The following is an 18,825-nucleotide window of genomic DNA, read 5'->3' as shown; positions in this document are numbered from 1 at the left end:
TACAACTATACACAAGACACTGAAGAAACACGAGTATTTTTGGCCACACTAACACAAACTTGGCCAATCACCAGTTCTCCTCACACAAATGGCAACCTGTGACATCTTACCCCACACAAGTCAAGTTGTAGGGCTGCAGCATGATTCATCATTCATTACAGACATGCAGTTACAAGACATCAGTTACACAAAGCAATCTAGAAATAGCAGTCAAGCTTAGATTTGGGAAGCACAGCCAAACAAAATGATCTGGAAAGACACACCAGTGAGTTCTCCCACCTTACAAACACACTACAAACCAAAGGTCTCTAGGACAGGGGTGTGCAAAAGCCTGCTTAGACCTCATACATCTATGACCCCGTACCTCTATGCATGTATGCTGAGCCATTTTACAACCATAATCTAACATCTTCAGCACAAACTGAACATATTATTCATTATATAGGAGGTGCCGAATGTGTGAAAACTGAATGTAATACAGATGCGGCTTTTCAAAAGACTTAGCGTGCACGAACACCATTTGCCTTCAGGGTTTTTTTGTTGTTGTTTTTTCTGCTGCTACAGCCTGTAACAGTGACTATTAAGGACTCAACAGCTATTTATACCACTCACAGAGTCTTCTGAGGAAATGATTATCATTGATGACACATTTGCTAAAATATATCCTCAGAATCGCTAATATTGTATCATTGTTGTGACACAATACTAGCGTTTGAAATGTATCCACTTTCATGTAAAATGACCTGCAAGCATAACAGGAAGTTTTGGCCCAGATATCTGCTGACTTCATCAGAAACTCTGAAATATTGCCCATGGTTTCCACAGTCATCAGGTCATTGCTGATGAGTTACTATGTTGGAATCACACTGAACAAGGTTTGTTTACTTCAGGGGAAAATAAAGTAACAGCATTTAAAAATGTAGGAAACACTATGTATGACTTATAGGTGAGAAGCTGCCTATACGCCAGCCTCACACAAAGACAACAACAGATCATTGTGAAAAGGAAAGAAAACTGAATATTAGTAGTCTGATGTGCATTCATTCATAACTCTGAATTTAACTGTACAAGTTCATTTCTTTTATCTTATCGTGCCCCACATGTACATAGCTATTAGGCTCTACAGTTATGCAAAGTGTGTTGTGCTATATACTCTGGAAATTGGTACAAGCAAATGCTTTGCATTCACTCACTGTAACAAAACATATGCACCACCAGGCCAACGGTCTCTATCATCTGCCTGCTGAATCTGAATAAAAATACACCTTCAATCTATAAGAACAAGAGCAAAAGGGGGGGTGAAATGTAAGCTTGTCTCTCCTTGATCTCCTTGCCAATTTATTCCACCTGTCTGTCAGCACTGCCATCCATCTGAAACATGAAGACAATGATGAAGCTGTCTCTCATTTGGCAGCTGTGGCTTCTTGTCAGGAGCCAACCAGTTCCTTTGCATGCAATGCAGATGCCCCAGCCTACCTTGAAGCAGGCCACTTTTCATTTTAAGCAGGTAGAGCTGGTTGGAGACAATCAGAAGAGGTGTAAATTTAGTTGTAGCGCTAGGAAAGGGCGGGGAGTGCATGAATTAATCAGACAGTGTTTCTGAATAGCCTTGACATCTGCATACAGAAAAGCAATCAGACCAGCACCGAGCAGAGGAAAGACTGCTACATGCTAGAGATCTTTAAGAAAATGCCCTGAAACCACTGGAAGTTCCAAAGGTCAGGCACGCCTCCTGAGACAAAACAAAAAACTGCATCACGGTGACGCATCCTGTGTGCTTAAAAACAGTATTTGAAAAGTTGACAAAAGGGCAGCAATTCATAACATCAAATGCTGAAACCGCCCAAAGAAAGAAAAAGTGCACACCTACTGTAGAAATGTCCTTAAACACAATTACCACATCCGTATGTGCTTCACTCAATTAGACCACAACTCTAACAAACAGGATATTTTCTCAGTTGACATCTTCCAGCAGAAAGGTGTAACCTTTTGTTAACCTTTATGTAATCCCGCTTGAATATTTATTCACTTAAGCACACAGCTTTCACTTAAGTCTTTTGTCTTCTATTGTTCTGTGCTGATATTTTATCAATTGTCTATTTCACATCAATAAACCCACAACTGTGTGCTGCTGTCTGCTGACCAGCCGGGCAGTCAAGCTCCATTCAAAAGTACTTTACACACAGAAGTAAGAACTGTACACTTATAATATTCCTGCTATGATTTTCGAAGTTGATACAGGAATTCACGTCTCAGCTAAAACAATTCAAGTGTCCAGCTAAGTATTCTCATAGATTTGATAATGTACAATTTGCTGTCTGACAACTAATGCTTGCTTTATGGTACTGTGGTTGTGCATGTTTGTGTAGGTATTTGCCTATACAAACCCGTTCGTGGAGGCAAAGAGTGGTTTTCAACTTATGCAAACATGCCCCCGTGCAGTCCTCCAAAAACCCAATAGTTAGCAGCTCACCTACATGTCAACCAGTCAAATAGCTGACTGGTTGACAAGTGGGCAGAACAGGGAAAGGAGCAACTGAGTTCAGTAGGAACAGAAGAAGCATGAAAAAATTCTTTCTTTGTTTTTAACACTCGTTTCATTTCAGCTGTTTGCATATTATAACGTCATTGTAACATACATTAACGTTATAACGTCGCTCTTCCCCGTAACCAACTGTCGGACCAGCAACAGCACAAGCAAGAGCAGCCCACAGAGCTGTTGTACCACATGCCATGGTGCCAGTGCACTGCAAAAAGAGAGAAACATGTTCAACCCATCGGGTGGTGGTAAGGTGGGCAGGAGTTTTTGTGGGACTTTTGTGGGAATGATCTCACATTTTGAGATTGTCCTACATTATGATTGGCTCTTGTTTTCCAGGTAGGAGGAAATCAGATCTGGTCATGATGTGTTTTGGTCAAGACCAACCAAAAAGAAATTACATAGATCCAGGACACCATGAAAAGGCTCAGTTACCTTGGTGTCCCCTCAGTGTGCTGTAGGCAGTAGTTAGGGGACAACTACTATGTCAAAGCCTCACATCGAGGTCTGGGTGGCTCTGAGTCTGCCGAGCAGCAGTAGTATATGGATGAATGGACAGATAGCTTTTAAAAGCTTTTAAAAGAACAAACACTTTTCTAAAGTCTGGCTATAATCCAGCAGTTGTGAAGAAAGCAAAAATAATGTTGTTGTTCAAAGGCACAAGGCAGGCATTTTAGCAGAATTTGCTGAACATCAGCAATAACAAAGCACATGAAACTGTTTCTATTTAGGGGAAAGTTGGTGGCTTTCTTCCTGAAGCTTTCTTTTTTTCTTTTTTTTCCTAATTTGTATGGAGATAATATGACACACATGTGAGCCTCACACAAAGATATTCTTTGCCCACATTTTGCTTTTTGGGATACGGTTCCCCTACGAGATGGCATTGATGGATGGAATCTCAGCAACTAAAGACAATGAGGAAGCTGCTGTTTGACATTCTTGGGGAGACATCTTCATCAACTAAATTGTATGAGGGAAGCAGACACTAGAAATGATAACTGGATGAAAGACTCTCCGGCGTGTAGCTCACAGAATCTTGAAACAAACTTACAGATGTGCACACAATTTAGAGCAAATATTTCCTAACGCACATATGCGTGCACATACACACCAAAGCACTTAGACGCATAAATCTTGTGTACAGACTCTAATCTTCTTGACTGAAGGGGGAAGTCTCTATAAGAACATGCTGACGGCCTGTCAAAGGTGTCCACTTGTTCTTCAGTTCATAACAGAACCAGCCTTAAGATCTTGAGAACAAAGACTCGTGGGAAATGACCTATTATAGGACACAATTTAGTGTAAATTAATCCAATACAAATTTTCCAACAACAGCCCGCATAATCAGGTGTTTAAACATCAGTAAACCCTTTGTATTTATCAAACAGTACACGGGAAACACAGGAAAAAGAAGTAGATACTTCTTATTTCTTTTACCCATGCTATGTTCAGAAGGATGGCAATGCTGGTCTGCTGAAATATCTCAGCAGCCACTGCATGGACAAGAAAGTCATTTTCACTCATTAAATCCAGACACTATCAGGAGGATCAGTTTTGGACAGCAACCTTAAATCAGTTCTTAACTTTGGTTGGTTTAGGCAAGCAGCAGGTGGTTGAGGAGGCAGGAAACATGACTCTCACGGCCACTCTCTGAAATCACCAGATAGTAACCTGTGCCAATCTTGCAAGGGCAAAGTCACATTACATTACAAAGACTTTGTACTAAAGAGCTGGCAGATTAAAGACTGTGTAATGTCAAATCCAACTAAATCATATATTTTCATTGTCACATACAGGTCTGCTGGATGATCTATGAAAATCAGTCCATGCCAGCAAGTAAAAAGATCACTCCAGGCTGTTTGAGATGCTTAAAATACTCAGCTTTTAATAATTCTTCATAAACATTTATCAAAAACAATGAATTTTGTACACTTGGACAACACATGTGCTTAGGTATAAAGATCAAAAGCAAACAAGAAAGTAAAACTTTATTTATACAGCACGACGTTACAGGTGGAAGCACAATGTGCGGCACAATGAATAAGTTACCACAAATACTGCAGCCACAAAACTATACAGATACAGTAAAAGTAAAACAATAAACAGGGGTTAACAAAAGAAATTGTATAATAAACAAGCATAATAAACAGCTTAACTTGCAAACCACAAGATAATATTTACAATAACTCTGAAAGACTCCTAAGATCCTAAAGAAAGGATATGTCCATATGATATACTGATAGCTCTGACTTTGAGTCCAACATCAAAGGCCAGGTTTAATAATGCTCATGTAATTTCATTCAAACCGGTCAATGTACACGTGTAAAAATCAGGTATCCAAATAGTTTTGGCCACAATGTGTAGATAGCTCCACAAAGGAGACGGAAATAAGAAAAAAATGATTTATTAATAAAAGTGTAGAGATGATGAGAGGGATCTGGCGATCAGGGGAACATTCCAGTCTGAACCAAGATGATGAAGAGACAGAGAGAGAAAAGAGACAACAGATGTGAAGAGGAGTAGCAACAAGCAACAAGGGAAATAGGAGGGATAGAGAGGAAAATCAGAGCAAACTGTAAAAAAAAAAAAAAAGTATCACAGTGACAGAAAAGGAAGAAGAACTAGCAGGAAAGAATAGTAACAAAAAGGTAAATGAAAGAGTTAAAGGGCTGCGAAGAGAGAGGTGGGTGAGAAAATTGCAAAGGGATTAGAGAAGGAAATACGAAGACGGCAAGAAAGTTGCTGAACTAAAAGACTGAGAGAAAAAGAAAGATCACGAGGGAGGCAGACGTGACACAAAATAAGACTGACACAGACGAGGGAGGGAGAGATAAGGGAAGAGAGAGGAGGTGGAGAAAATAAAAAGAGGAGAAAACAGCTTTCCTAAGCCAGCCAGGAGGAGAGTGCCAGCTGTGTTTATCTGACCTTTGACCTGAAGGCCACTCCAATCTCTACAAGACCTCAGTCTGACTAGCAGGAGTACACAGACACACTCACATGTATCTCACAGCAGCACGGCTGCAAACAATGGATTACTGGAGCACTACTTTACCTGATTAAAACAGAGCAAAGGTTAGATCCACTGACTGAGCATGAAATGTCGTTCATGAAAAACACACCTGCAGGAAAACTACATTTTGCCTTCACAGCAGCACTAGACCATCCGGTGTATTTACATCTCTCAGATTGGACTAATTTTAAAGATATAATGCTATTATCCCAAATACATACAAACAATAAACAGTTATATTAAAGAATTATATTTATATTTTATATTTAGTTTGTTTGTTTGTTTGCTTGTTTTAATCAATTTTAAATCATGCTTTTTATTTGTTTTTGTTTCTAATGTCTCTGTAAAGCACTTTGAACCACCTTGTTGTTGAATTGTGCTATACAAATAAACTTGCCTTGCCTTGCCTTATATTATGTTTTAATAGGTTAGATCATAGGAAAGCTTGAGAAACTCTGACGTTTAATCAAACACTGCTTCCTTCACCTACATATAAAGAATCAGTGGCATCCTGATAATTCCAGACTTAAACAGGCTTATTTTTCAGACATGACAAAACTTCCTCACAGACATAAGAGATGTTGCACAAAAGTTTCTTTCAACCTGAGTAGTATCAATCAGACTGAGTAAACTGACTTATACATGAAAATAGCTTGAGTATGAAAGAGCTGAATTGTTTTAATTATACCAAAATATTGAATTTAAATGATGTTGTAATAAATAAGATTCTTTAAGCAGTGTCTAAATAAGTGTGAAGTGGACAAAAACTGAAGGAGGGTACTTTTTGTTTTTTGCTTTTTGTGCCAGAAGACAAGAGCTGCTCCCTAATCCTGCAGCCCTGGCATCTGGCAATAAGTTTCTCTCACACACAGACACACACCTACACACAATGCGTAGCCCAGATCAAAGCTCAAAAGCCTCCCCAGACCCCCTCCAAACTCCAAATTTGTCTCTGGGTTTCCACATCGTGCCTCTCTTTGTTGCTCTTCACAATTAATTTGTGTTTATCCCGTTTCTTGCGTATGAACCTCATCCATCCCCAAATGTCTAATGTGTTGTCTCACCATGTTCCCTCTCTTTCAGATCCACATCTTTCTCTGTCCCTGTGAAATATGTGCAGCTGGATTTAGCTTCTTCCTCCTCAGCACTCAACTCAGCAACCCAGGAGAGAGAAAGAGAAGCAGCTGGTTTGACAAAACAGGAGGAAAGGATAGATGGATGGAGAGGGGGAAGGGGTAGAATAGAGGGCTATGGATGTAGATAGGAAGAGAGATATAGGGAGTGGGAGATAGAGATATATGGCAGAGCGTGACTAAGGAAGAGTGGGAGAAGGATGAAAGCAATGACTACAGAAGGGAAGGGGAGCGATGTGAAGGTAAATTTGTTCCCAGTATCTTAAGAATTATGTCCATGTTGTACCAATCCTTAATATTTACATCCAACATTCACATCAAATGAAGGAATTTATACAGTGAGGCAGAAAGTAAGAGTTTAGATGTTAAAACATAACCAAAAATCGCATCGCACCCACAAGTGGAGCGATGTAACAACAGCATAACTTCTAGTGTAATAACATATGTTTCAATATAAATATGGCTTTTAAAAATTTACAAACCAACACATTTAAACATGAACAAATAATATAATTAACTTGTATAGAGCAATCTACATCTATCTTTATCCAATGACAAACCACCAGGATCCTCCAGTGCACTCACTTCCTATTAAAGTTCCACAGTTCTGCCATCTACTCACCAAAATCCAAATTATTTCCAAGCTCAGAGAGCAAATCACCAGGCTATAAACTCTTTACCACTCATTGCCACACTGTTATTGCCAAATTATTCCAGGTCTAAACCAACCCTGTTTCCCGCACTAAAGATCAGGGGATTAAGCATTTCTTAAATCTCTTTCAAACACAAGCTACAACTGTTAAGTTCGCCAAAATACGCATTTAACCTTCAGTTACCATTAACCACTTTTTACATATTAAAAAACAGCCTGTAACAACTGAAGAAAAAAAAAGTATAAAATAAAAGAAACTTGCAAAATTTAAGGCTTAATGCTGTTTGTTGTTAGGCAATATTAGTCCAATTATACATGCAGTGGCCACTTTATTAGTTATAGGTTCCTTAATGCATTAACAGTGGTTTGAAAAAGTGTTTCCCTCCTTTCTGATTCACTATTGTTTAGTCACACTGTAATGTTTCAGATCATCAAACAAATTTTAACATACATAAAACAAAAAGCAGTTTTTAAATGATGATTTCATTGATTAAGGAAGAAAGGTTCCAAATAAGTAACTGCCCCCCTTGTTAAATAATGAATGGACTGTGATTAACCACATTTTTTTGGAAAGCTGAGTTCAGCTTTACTTTACATTTTGGGTCAAGGAGGCTAAAAATTCTCAAAAAGCAACACATCCAAACAAACACCTGAGAAACAAAGTGACTGACAATCTGCAAAAGTTTACAAAGCCTAATAAGGCAGTGTGGTTCATTTCTAGCGCCATTATATACAAATGGAGAAAGCTTGGAACAGTGGTGAAGCTTCACAGGAGCGACCAAAATTAGCACATCGACAACTCATCTAGGAGGTTACAAAGAACCCAGAAAGAGATATGTTGATCTTAATGAAGTTATTGTTACTTTGTCATATGTATAAGTGTTATTAAAGAAAGCATTACGCATTACAACATTCAGCCATTAATCTAACACAGCTCAGGTCATTCCAAGTGCCATTAACTGCTGGATGCTGAATGACATTTCAACTTAGATTTTCATAGAATTGATACTAGAGATAAGTTTATTTTTTTCAGAAGTCCCTCTTTGTGTACACACTGCTGAAAGAAGACATGTACAAGACACAAAGGTTTTCATTGTGCAAACAGCCCTGTGTAGTAATGTGACCAAAAACCTGAAAAACTGCCAACCGCTCTGCTCACTGTGAAAAGTAACTTGGCAAAACAAGCTCGATCATTGTATGCGTCTTTTATTGGGATTCTCCCCCTCACTAAGAAAGACACTCAACATTAAGTTCAATTCAGTTAAGCTACGCTCCATTTCATCTAAATGCCAGTATTACTGAAGATCACAAATACATAGGATTCGGCTTCTCTAATCATGGAGGGTGAAGACTGAGTGAAGCACTACAGCACAGAGCCAAAGTTCAGGAACTGGGCTTCAGTCATCCACCTGCACCAATTACACAATCATTCACATGCCGCCTTCTCATTGCAAATAAAAGAACCGAACAACAAGGGGCATAAAACATGACTTTTTTCACCATTAAATTTGGCAGAATTTGCAGTAAATTGATGGTTGAAAACCTTAAACCTTAAAGTTTTATGTTTCATTACAAAATTTTGCACTCTACAAATAGGTACGCATTGCTGTTAATCGGTTGGATAACTTTTATACCTTCAGAACTGCTTTATTTCTTTGTGCCATATATTCAAACAGATACTGGGGGGGGGGGGGGGGAAATATGATATTTTTGTCCCAAGCTGCTCTACTGGATTGAAATCTGAGGCTTGTGGAAGCCATTTGAGTAACTCATGATAGAAAATGTTAAAGAAATGCTCAGTTTAAGATCTATTATTGATATCGATTTCAATTTCAATTCAATTCAATTCAATTTTATTCATATAGCGCCAAATCACAACAACAGTCGCCTCAAGGCGCTTTATATTGTAAGGTAGACCCTACAATAATATATTCGGAGAAAAAAACAACAACAATCATATAACCCCCTGTGACCAATCACTTTGGCAACAGTGGGAAGGAAAAACTCCCTTTTAACAGGAAGAAGAACCAGCAGAACCAGGCTCAAGGAGTTGACCTGATTCAAACCACTGCAGCACAGTACCTGTAATACCTACTGCGTGCTCTAATTGCGCTAATAGGATATTATGGTTGACAACATCGAACGCTGCACTGAGGTCTAGCAGGACAAGCACAGAGATGAGTCCACTGTCAGAGGCCATAAGAAGATCATTTGTAACCTTCACTAAAGCTGTTTCTGTGCTGTGATGAGCTCTGAAACCTGACTGAAACTCTTCAAATAAACCATTCCTCTGCAGATGATCTGTTAGCTGTTTGACAACTACTCTTTCAAGGATGTTTGATATGAAAGGAAGGTTGGAGATTGGCCTATAATTAGCTAAGACTGCTGGGTCTAGAGATGCTTTTTGAGTAAAGGTTTAACTACAGCCAGCTTGAAGGCCTGTGGTACATAGCCGATTATTAGAGATATGCTGATCATATTCAAGATTGAAGCATTAATTAGTGTTAGAACTTCTTTGAGCAGTTTTGTAGGAATGGGGTCTAAAAGACACGTTGATGGTGTGGAGGAAGTAATTATTGAAGTTAACTCAGAAAGATCAATTGGAGAAAAGGACTACATAAATATAAATGGTACTAAGAGTAGCTGTAGATAATATTACATCTGTGAGATGATTATGGGTTTTTTTTTTTCTCTTATGGTTAAAATTTATTTGTGAAGAAGTTCATGAAGTATTACTGGTTAACGTTAAAGGGATGGTTGGCTCAACAGTGCTCTGACTTTTTGTCAGCCTGGCTACAGTGCTGAAGAGAAACCTGGGGTTGTTCTTATTTTCTTCAATCAGTGATGAATAGTAAGATGTTCTGGCTTTGCATACGGCTTTCTTATAAAGCATCACACTATTTCTCCAGGCAAAATGATGATCTTCTAAATTTGTGACACACCATTTTCTCTCCAGCTTACGAGTTATCTGCTTTAGGCTACGTGTTTGAGAATTATACCACGGAGTCAGGTACTTCTGATTAGAGACCTTAGTTTTCACAGGAGCAACAGTATCCAGAGTCGTACGTAGTGAGGAGGTGAAATTATTAACAAGAGAATCAACCTCTGTTGGAGTAGCGTTCAGGTAGCTGCTCTGTGTTGATACAAGGCATCTAAGATGACAATAGTGGGTGGATTATATTCTTAAACTTTGTTACAGCACTTTCAGAAAGACATCTACTGTGATTAAGTCTACTCTCCACCGCTGTGTAATCAATTATTGTAAATGTAAGTGTTATCAGGAAATGATCAGACAGGAGAGGGTTTTCAGGAAACACTGCCAAATGTTCAGTTTCTATTCCATATGTTAAAACAAGATCTAGAGTGTGATTAAAGTGGTGGGTGGGTTCTTTTACATTTTGAGAGAAGCCAATTGAGTCTAATAACAGATTAAACGCTGTGTTGACACTGTCATTTTTAGCATCTTTAGCATTTTGAGATTGAGATCGATTTATTATCTTTATTCAGTTGACTTGCATTCAATGATGAAAAATAAAGTAAATAACACACCAAAAGGGTGTAGGGCGAAGCTACAGCTTATATAACACCGAGCCCAATACAACAATCATCACGTAACGTTAAAGAAATTAAATGAACTATATCTTTAAATCTGGATATAGATACCCCAGTAACCCCAGTAACAGAATGACACTTCTAATTGATGCCAACCTTGGGGTATTCAAAAATAAAATTTCCTATTGATTTGCTTTCATTATGATTTTGAACAGCTTGTTGATATTAAGTGGTAACTGTCTATTATATGCTTTGTACATAATTTGAATTATGATCTACAAAATCTTTGAGTTTCAGTATATTTAACTGAATAAATAATGGATTTGTTGACTCTTGATAGGGTTTTTTGTTATCATTCTTATGGATTTTTGGCAAAACTTGATGTTTGTCTTGTGTTTCCACACACCTCAGTAAGTCCACAGTAAACAGTAAGTCATATATGGAACAATACGTGAAGTAATTTTTGACATAAGAATTTTCACTTTGTACAGTACTGGAATAGATTTAGGCATTTTAGCTTTGGCATAACTTATATGCAATTTCTGTTAGATTTGTTATCAACACTAACTCCCACAAATTCAGGTTAAAGAACTTTCGGCTTTGTTCATTTTCATTCATTTATTTTCCCTTTTCCAAGGCAAAGGGACAATTTATTAGACTCAAGCCATTTTTAAACAATCAGTAGACCTACTGATTTCCAAGGTGTTTTAATTTTCCCAGCAACAAAACAGTTGGGTCATGAACAAATAAAATACACTTCAGAAACCTGGAAAACAAATAATGCAAACAACAATGGTCCAAATACATAACCCTGTGGCACCCCATACACTACCCTTAATGAACCAGAATCTGTGTTATTTATATATGCATATTGATAAATGTCATCTAAATGGCCAATCATACAGAAGTCCTGCTTAATTTGCTTAAAGGTTGTGATTAAAAGTATCAAATGCTTTTTGTAGAGCCAAAACACCTCAACGGTGTGTTCCTTTCTGTCTGACTGTAAAATCAAAACTCATCAAAGCGGGAAACATTTTTAAACCTTCTACTATCCAGTGGTAAGCCTGTTTGAACTGTAGCCTCAGTTTCCTATTCTGACCTGACAGGAGTGGCAACCACTGTGGTCTTCTGCAGCTGTAGATCGTTTCAAGGTTTAATGTGCTGTGTGTTAAGAGATGCTCTTCTGCACACCTTATTTGCTACAAGTGGTTATTTGAGTTAACATCAAAACAGTCTGATGCACATACTCCAGAGGATAAAGATCTCTGGCATTTTCTCCCACAGAACTGCTGCTCACTGCATATTTTTGATTTTTCTCAGTTTTTTTCAGCACTTTCTCAAATACTCAGACCAGCCTATCTGACACCAACAACAACAACAAAGTCACTTTAATCACTGTCCTTCCCCGTTCGGAAACTTGATTTGAACTTCAGCCGGTCATCTCCAACATGTCTACAAGCCTAAATACAATGAGTTGCTGCTATGTGATTGGCTGATTAGATATTAGAGTTAATGAGCTGTTTGACATGTACACCTTATGAAGTGACCAGCGAGTATATGTAATAAGGTCAGTCAGAAAAATATCTGTGCCCATATCTTTCAGTCCCAAAACTATGACTGTGCTGCTTTGCTAAAAACAAACTGTAGTTTTTTGGGTTTTTTAAATTAACATCAAAAGAGGGCCATTGCAGAACCTTTTCATTCTGGCCCAAGAGTTAATGCATCAGGACCCCCAAAGTCAATAAAGTTATTTTCAAGGAAATGAAAATGAAAAATAAATAAATAGAATTAAATATTGTCAGTCTATTTGATGATTTCAGATATAATCTAGTCTGGATCAGAGTGATAGATTAGTTGACTATCTGTATCTGAACGGCTGTTCTTGAGCCACAGCTGTGGATTAAATCAGTATGATATTTAACAACTGCTATTTGCAGATGTTGCCACATGTTCATGTTTAACACACCTAAACAAGAAGATCTGAGTCTATATGTTCGCAATTGAAATAAACTAATAACCTCTGGACATGTATTTGTTACATATAGTGAAAATCCATGGCACTGTTTCTTGCGATATATGCCTGCTTGCTTGTGTACGTGGCATTTCTCACATGCACATAAGAGACTGAATAAGAGCTTGTAAAGTGCAGATATCAAAAACACTGAACCAAAAGACAGAAAGCAATGTCAGATAAGTGCCTCCAAAATTCAGATTTAAGCTCAGTGTAGACAACAGCTTTTAGAGCTGCTGCCAACAACAACTATCAATGCCGAAGAGGAAAGAATTCCAACCATTCAACAATATACATTCCATTTCAAAAAAGAGGACACACAGCATCACAGACACGGGCCTGAATGAAAGAAAAAGCAAAGATCTCTGGGATTATAACATTTAACTCATCCTCACTCACCACAGATGGGAACACTGGCTGAACATTAGCAGTCTACATTCATCTTTCACATCATTTAATCACACCTATACTTAACATATTAATTTGGCATTTGAGGATTAGTTTAGTAAATTACAGTGGCGACTGTTGATTTCTATGATAGATCGAGTGCTTTGGGTTTTAGCACACCCGCTCTAGGAATGAGTCACAGCATTATACTTCTCAGACTGAGACAAACAGAGATTACTGGGCTTACCTACTGCCACACAGGTAGACACTCTGTCAAACGCATATTCACAACACACAGACACACACACACACACAGACAGCAGCTAAAGCCTTAAGATACACACAGTTAAGCACAAGCACCGAACACATGAAAATGGATCCAACACTGTTGCAATCCCTTTGAACTGCTGCTCAATTTTGCAAGAAAACTTGTTTAATGTTCTACCTCTTAGAATTGAAAGCGCCGTTTCAGTTTAAGGGTTATTTCCCCCTTTTGAAAAGAGCCTTTACGTCACTTCAGAAGATGCATTGTGAAAATTTTGTCGTTGCCTCTTATTCATATAAAAAACATTTAGCAACTTTGTGGTTTCCATGGATCTTGGGAAAGAGGTTCGTTGAAACCACTGGATTCTGCTGAAATGAACCAGGAAAGACTCTATACACGGTAAACCCAGAAGAGTTCGACCATAAGCAAACACGGATATCATGATTTTTGTTATATAAATTGTTTTTAAGACCACAGATTATTTATTAATCACCAGAAAGTCTCTATTATTTTTAGCCCCATAGCTTTTTAATGAGCCATATACGTATGCTTAAATTTATTTTTCCAGCAAGTACTTTTAGTACATTAGTCATTTTTATATTGGAATAGCTGATTTTCATATTCATAATTCTACTTAAAAAATCTTAAAAAGTTTCAACCAAATTTTGTTCTTTTAAGAAAATGACGCTGGATCCACAATCTAAGTCACATAAGGAGCTGCAAAAGTTCTTTAAAGCTTTGGGGTTTTTTTAATGTATAGCTCAAATAATAACCTTTGACAAAACTGTTGAGAACAAAATGTAACCGATTAGGGGGTTTCCGATGAGTAATGTCTTCAACATTATTTCCCCATTTAAAAGCAGTACTCAGCATCCCATTGAACCCTGCTCAGGGAACTTTTAGCGATGATGTCGTTTGAATGCTGCTGAGCCTACAGCATACGTAACGACAAAACAAAAAGTCTCTGTGGAATAATACCACTTTTTTTTACTGCAGAAATTTTGATTCGTCATAGCAGGAAAAGAACAAGTGTAAATAACTGACTTCCTTTTAAATGAAGCCGTTTTAAGGGCTAAGTTCACTGGTATTGCCGACATTAAAAAAATGTTTTTATGCCGTGGAAAACATTAAATGTCAAGAACAGGGTTTTTTTGTTTAAACAAACATTACATTGAGCTTGTTGAAGTAGAAATATATATTTTTTTATAATAATTTAATATTCACACCATTAATAAATGTTTAAGGTTTTATAAGGCTTGCATGTGTCATAGTGTCCAATTTTGATTTCTGGATATGACTGGATACCAGTCATATGAAAACATTTTAAAGGTTATGCATATAAGCTCACAGATATTGTCACCATTAAAAAAACATGTGGTTTCACCCTTTTTGTGCTTTTTGTGCTGTGAAAAAAGTCATATGGCAAGAACACAATAATAATTATTATTATATGTATAGATACATATAATCTTAACTCCAGTAATAAATGTTTATGTGGTTTTATAGTTTTTTTAGACTTGCATCTGGCTCTGTTGGATTATGATACCTGCTTACTTGTAATTTTCCTATTATGTTATAGGCAAAAATGCCTGCTTTAATGAGTAAATCATACTATTACATATAAGTCCTTTGAGTAAAAATATGAGTAAAATTTAAGCATTTCTGATTTATTATGTTCTGAAATTTTCTTTTCCATATGTACAAAGCTGTCACAACTCACAAACCAAATTTGAAAAGCACAGATTTATATCCAGTTCAATTTAAAAAGGTATTTCATTTAGTTACAATTAATTTTATTCCAAAAAAGAAAAGATCAACATTTTTACATTAAAAGCTGAAATGAAATAGTTTGTTCTTGTAATGTGTGTCAATTACTTGTACATGATAGATAAAATAATAAAATAAACTAATATTTTTTTAATAATTTAAAATAATTAGATTCATTTTAATCACTTTTTTGTTAAACATATTGCTGCATTTAATATAGTATCGATTTTTTTCTGTCGATACTATACTGTGTGCAAGGAGAACTTAACATTTGATCATAGCAGATGAACAGAACAAGGATTTGTTTGTTGTTTTATTGCCAAAACAATTTTTCACTTATTGATGAACTACTTTAAAAGATGGGTTTTTGATGTGAAGGCTGGATGTCTTCTTCAGTGTTTTTCCACCCAAGGACATGCTATGTGTTGCATGAGCTAAGTCTCTTAAAAGCTTTAAAAAAGAAAAAAAAATGGACCTGATGTTAATTTTGATTGATTGATTTATCCTTTTTCATGTCAAATTGTTCCCAGAAAAATGCAATTTAGATCATTATTTCCACTATGTGTTCATGTTGCTATATACCATCAGTGACAATAACTCACAGGCAGGACCTCATAATAAATGCATGTCTTAAATGACAAATTGCAACACTTACATTGCATATAGATGGAAACAAAGAAGCACAGACACACAAACACACAATGCTAACCCTAAACCCAATTCCTCAGTCCTCTACTGCGTATTTTGTCTGCTCCTCCTGAAAAACTCATTAGTCACACGTATTTACATTTGTACACAAATCCGCCCAGCAACAAACACAACAGGAGCTGTGGGCTGTCCTTGCATGTGCAATTCACATGCATTCATGTAACAGGCCATTCAAAAAAACCTTATGTGTACAATTACACGGTCAGAAACACGTGAGAAAGTATAGATGGATGGACACACTTATAGACAATAATTTCAGCATGAGCACTATCTTATAGGAAATTGTACTACACAATTGGGGAAAATGCGCACACACTGGCAACACTGGTGGTCCTGCTTGCAAAGAGCTAAAGCTCCTTTTTTTTGTCTCTCGTGGGAGGCCCAGACAAAAGCAACAAACTGACAGGTAAACAAGCAGTCATGTTTGGGCAGACCTACCTGAGTAAAGCTCTCACCCTTCTCAGCCTCTCCCATCACACCCTCCTCCCACTGTCAGGAGCTCCATCCAGTGGTTTTATCTTCCCAATGCCCCTGCCTGGGTCTACGATTCATGTCTGAAACCTCATCTGCCTAGCCTTTAACTTCGTACCTTGATGCAATCCATAGCTCTGAAGGAAAACAGAGCTCTCAACTGAAACTGTTAAGGTGCTACACGTGAGATGCCTCGCAAGTGACGTAACAAAAGCAGCCATATTGAGCTCCGCAGCTCTCCAACTGATTGCATTTACAATTGCAAAACTTTTGAACAAAATATGTTCCAGCCATCCTACGTGTTAATCTGCAGACATGCAGAAAATTGTGTTAGTGGGTATAAATGCAGTGCAAAGGTTTTTATGTTTTTCATCATTTAACAGCTTCAGTGTGTAAAGAACATTACAACATTTTTACTAATAAGAACCTACCAGAAAAAATATTTGACTATATATCCCCATTGCTCAAAAAACTGCAGGCATACAGCTATGATTTGAAAAGAAGGACACTGAAATTGTAGTGGCTGCACATATTCTGATGGATGCAATATAGTATAATACACTATGATGCCCACATCTATCAGCATAACACCACTAGGCTATGGCTCTAAATGTAGGCCTGCATTTTCATAATGCATTAATTTGGTACAACATGGTTCGGAAAAGAGACGATGCTTAGCACTGCTGTGTCTGTGCACAGTACATCATAATTCAAAATATTCACTTTTATTGTAAAACTAGAAAATGAAATCGTATTATTATATCACAGATTCCTCTGAAAGTAGCGGTGTCAGCTGACTCTCTACCTAAAATCACTCAGAATCTATGTAAAGAACTGCTATGACTGCTTCACGTTTCATTTTGCAGACTTGTGTTAACAAGTTAACTTATGTGTAAATGTTTTTCTAAAATACAAAATACCTCAGGGCTTGGATTTACATACTTAACATGACTCCTAAGAGAATCAACAGTTCCAGTATCATGTTCACTGTGCAGATTGGGGCAAAGATGTTTAATCTTACAAGCTACAACAAAACAAAAAAATGAAGACATTTTTAACAAGACAGAACAACAGCTGAGGCATTAACCATTTTTCTGGGCAGCATGAGTCGCTCTGAATGGTCTTGTTTAGTCAAAGCTGGTAATAAAAGTCAAATGTCAAAAAATAGCTTAAAATCCATATTGAAATCAGAGAATTTGTAACAGATATAATATATAGATATATAAAGCACTTTTAGATGCTATAATATGAATTTGGCATGGCACATTGTCGATTCAATGTCTTTCCTACCCAACAATAAGGTTTTAATTGCAATGCTGAATTGTGTAAAAATCTTTTCCGATAAATTCAAACCAAAAATAACATATCACCAATCTTCATCGTTTGCATTGCAACATGTTTAAAAATGCCACGAAACCCTGTATGTTTGTCAGTTTCGACATGGAAACTGAACATGCGTCACACTAATTGACAAATATTGATCAAACCAAGTAACCAGGCCATTAGGACAGTGACATTTTGTTTGATAAGTGTATTATACACTGCTATTTTAAGTGCACAGAGATGAACACACATACACACATGCAGACACACACACACTCAGGCAGCAAATCCCCGTCAACTTCAGCCTTTCCAAACAATTCAAAACATTTGGGAATAAAGTCGAGCAGCGTAAGACAAGAGTCTAACAAAAGCCACCCACACCTGTTTTATCACTGGAGTGTGTTTCCCTCCAACTAAACATTGGAAACGGGTTTGCTCTTTTTGCACAGCAGATGTTAGACAAGGGGAAAACCACGACCACAAGGACAGAGAGGGAGGAAGAGGCTAATAGTTCTGAACTGAACTATTGAATAATGAACTGAATGAATAATGTATTTAGAAATTTTGTACAAAGACCCTGCTAAAAGATAAATGATCAGCGAGAAAAGGTTTTCTCACCTAATTATTTAACACTTTTTTAGCTAGATAAGAATGGACAAGTTGCTTTAAAATGATTAGAATAGATTTCATTTTAAAAAGTAAATCCTTTTAAATTTTAAAAAGGATTAAAACACACACACACAACACAATCTTTTACTGCCACAAATGTAGCCAGTCTGATATCAGCTGGCATTTATGGTGGCTAATGTTAGCCATTTTCATATCCCATAACTGAATTGGTTTGCTAAGTTTTATACTCTTATCCATTTCTCCCTCTGTTATGTTATGACATCTAAACATCTAAACACCCTTATTTCCTGCTCAGTTAGTACCAAAACCAAATTAAAATCGCCAAGGATATGTCATAAAAATATTTTAACTTTTTTTTAAGTGGGACTTCATTTACT

At 37.1% G+C, this 18,825-nt stretch overlaps 1 protein-coding gene across 6 annotated transcripts in view; it reads right to left on the bottom strand.

Annotated features, from left to right (window-relative positions):
• LOC145431459 (uncharacterized) overlaps window positions 1-18,825 on the bottom strand; it is a 70,650-nt gene that overhangs the window by 45,943 nt on the left and 5,882 nt on the right. The window contains exon 1 of one of the 6 annotated variants that reach the window (XM_080307284.1): window positions 16,463-16,634. The exons of 4 other annotated variants lie outside the window; for them this stretch is intronic. The gene's annotated coding sequence lies outside the window, so the exon portion shown is untranslated. Of the gene's footprint in view, window positions 1-16,462; window positions 16,635-18,825 lie in introns of those variants that run through there. One more of the 6 variants, XM_080307279.1, reaches the window with a different exon arrangement.

This window comes from Astatotilapia calliptera, chromosome 10 (assembly GCF_964374335.1).
Source record: "Astatotilapia calliptera chromosome 10, fAstCal68.1, whole genome shotgun sequence".
Lineage (NCBI taxonomy): Eukaryota > Metazoa > Chordata > Actinopteri > Cichliformes > Cichlidae > Astatotilapia > Astatotilapia calliptera.
Note: the sequence above shows the minus strand (reverse complement) of the source record. Positions and strands in the feature narration are given on the sequence as shown.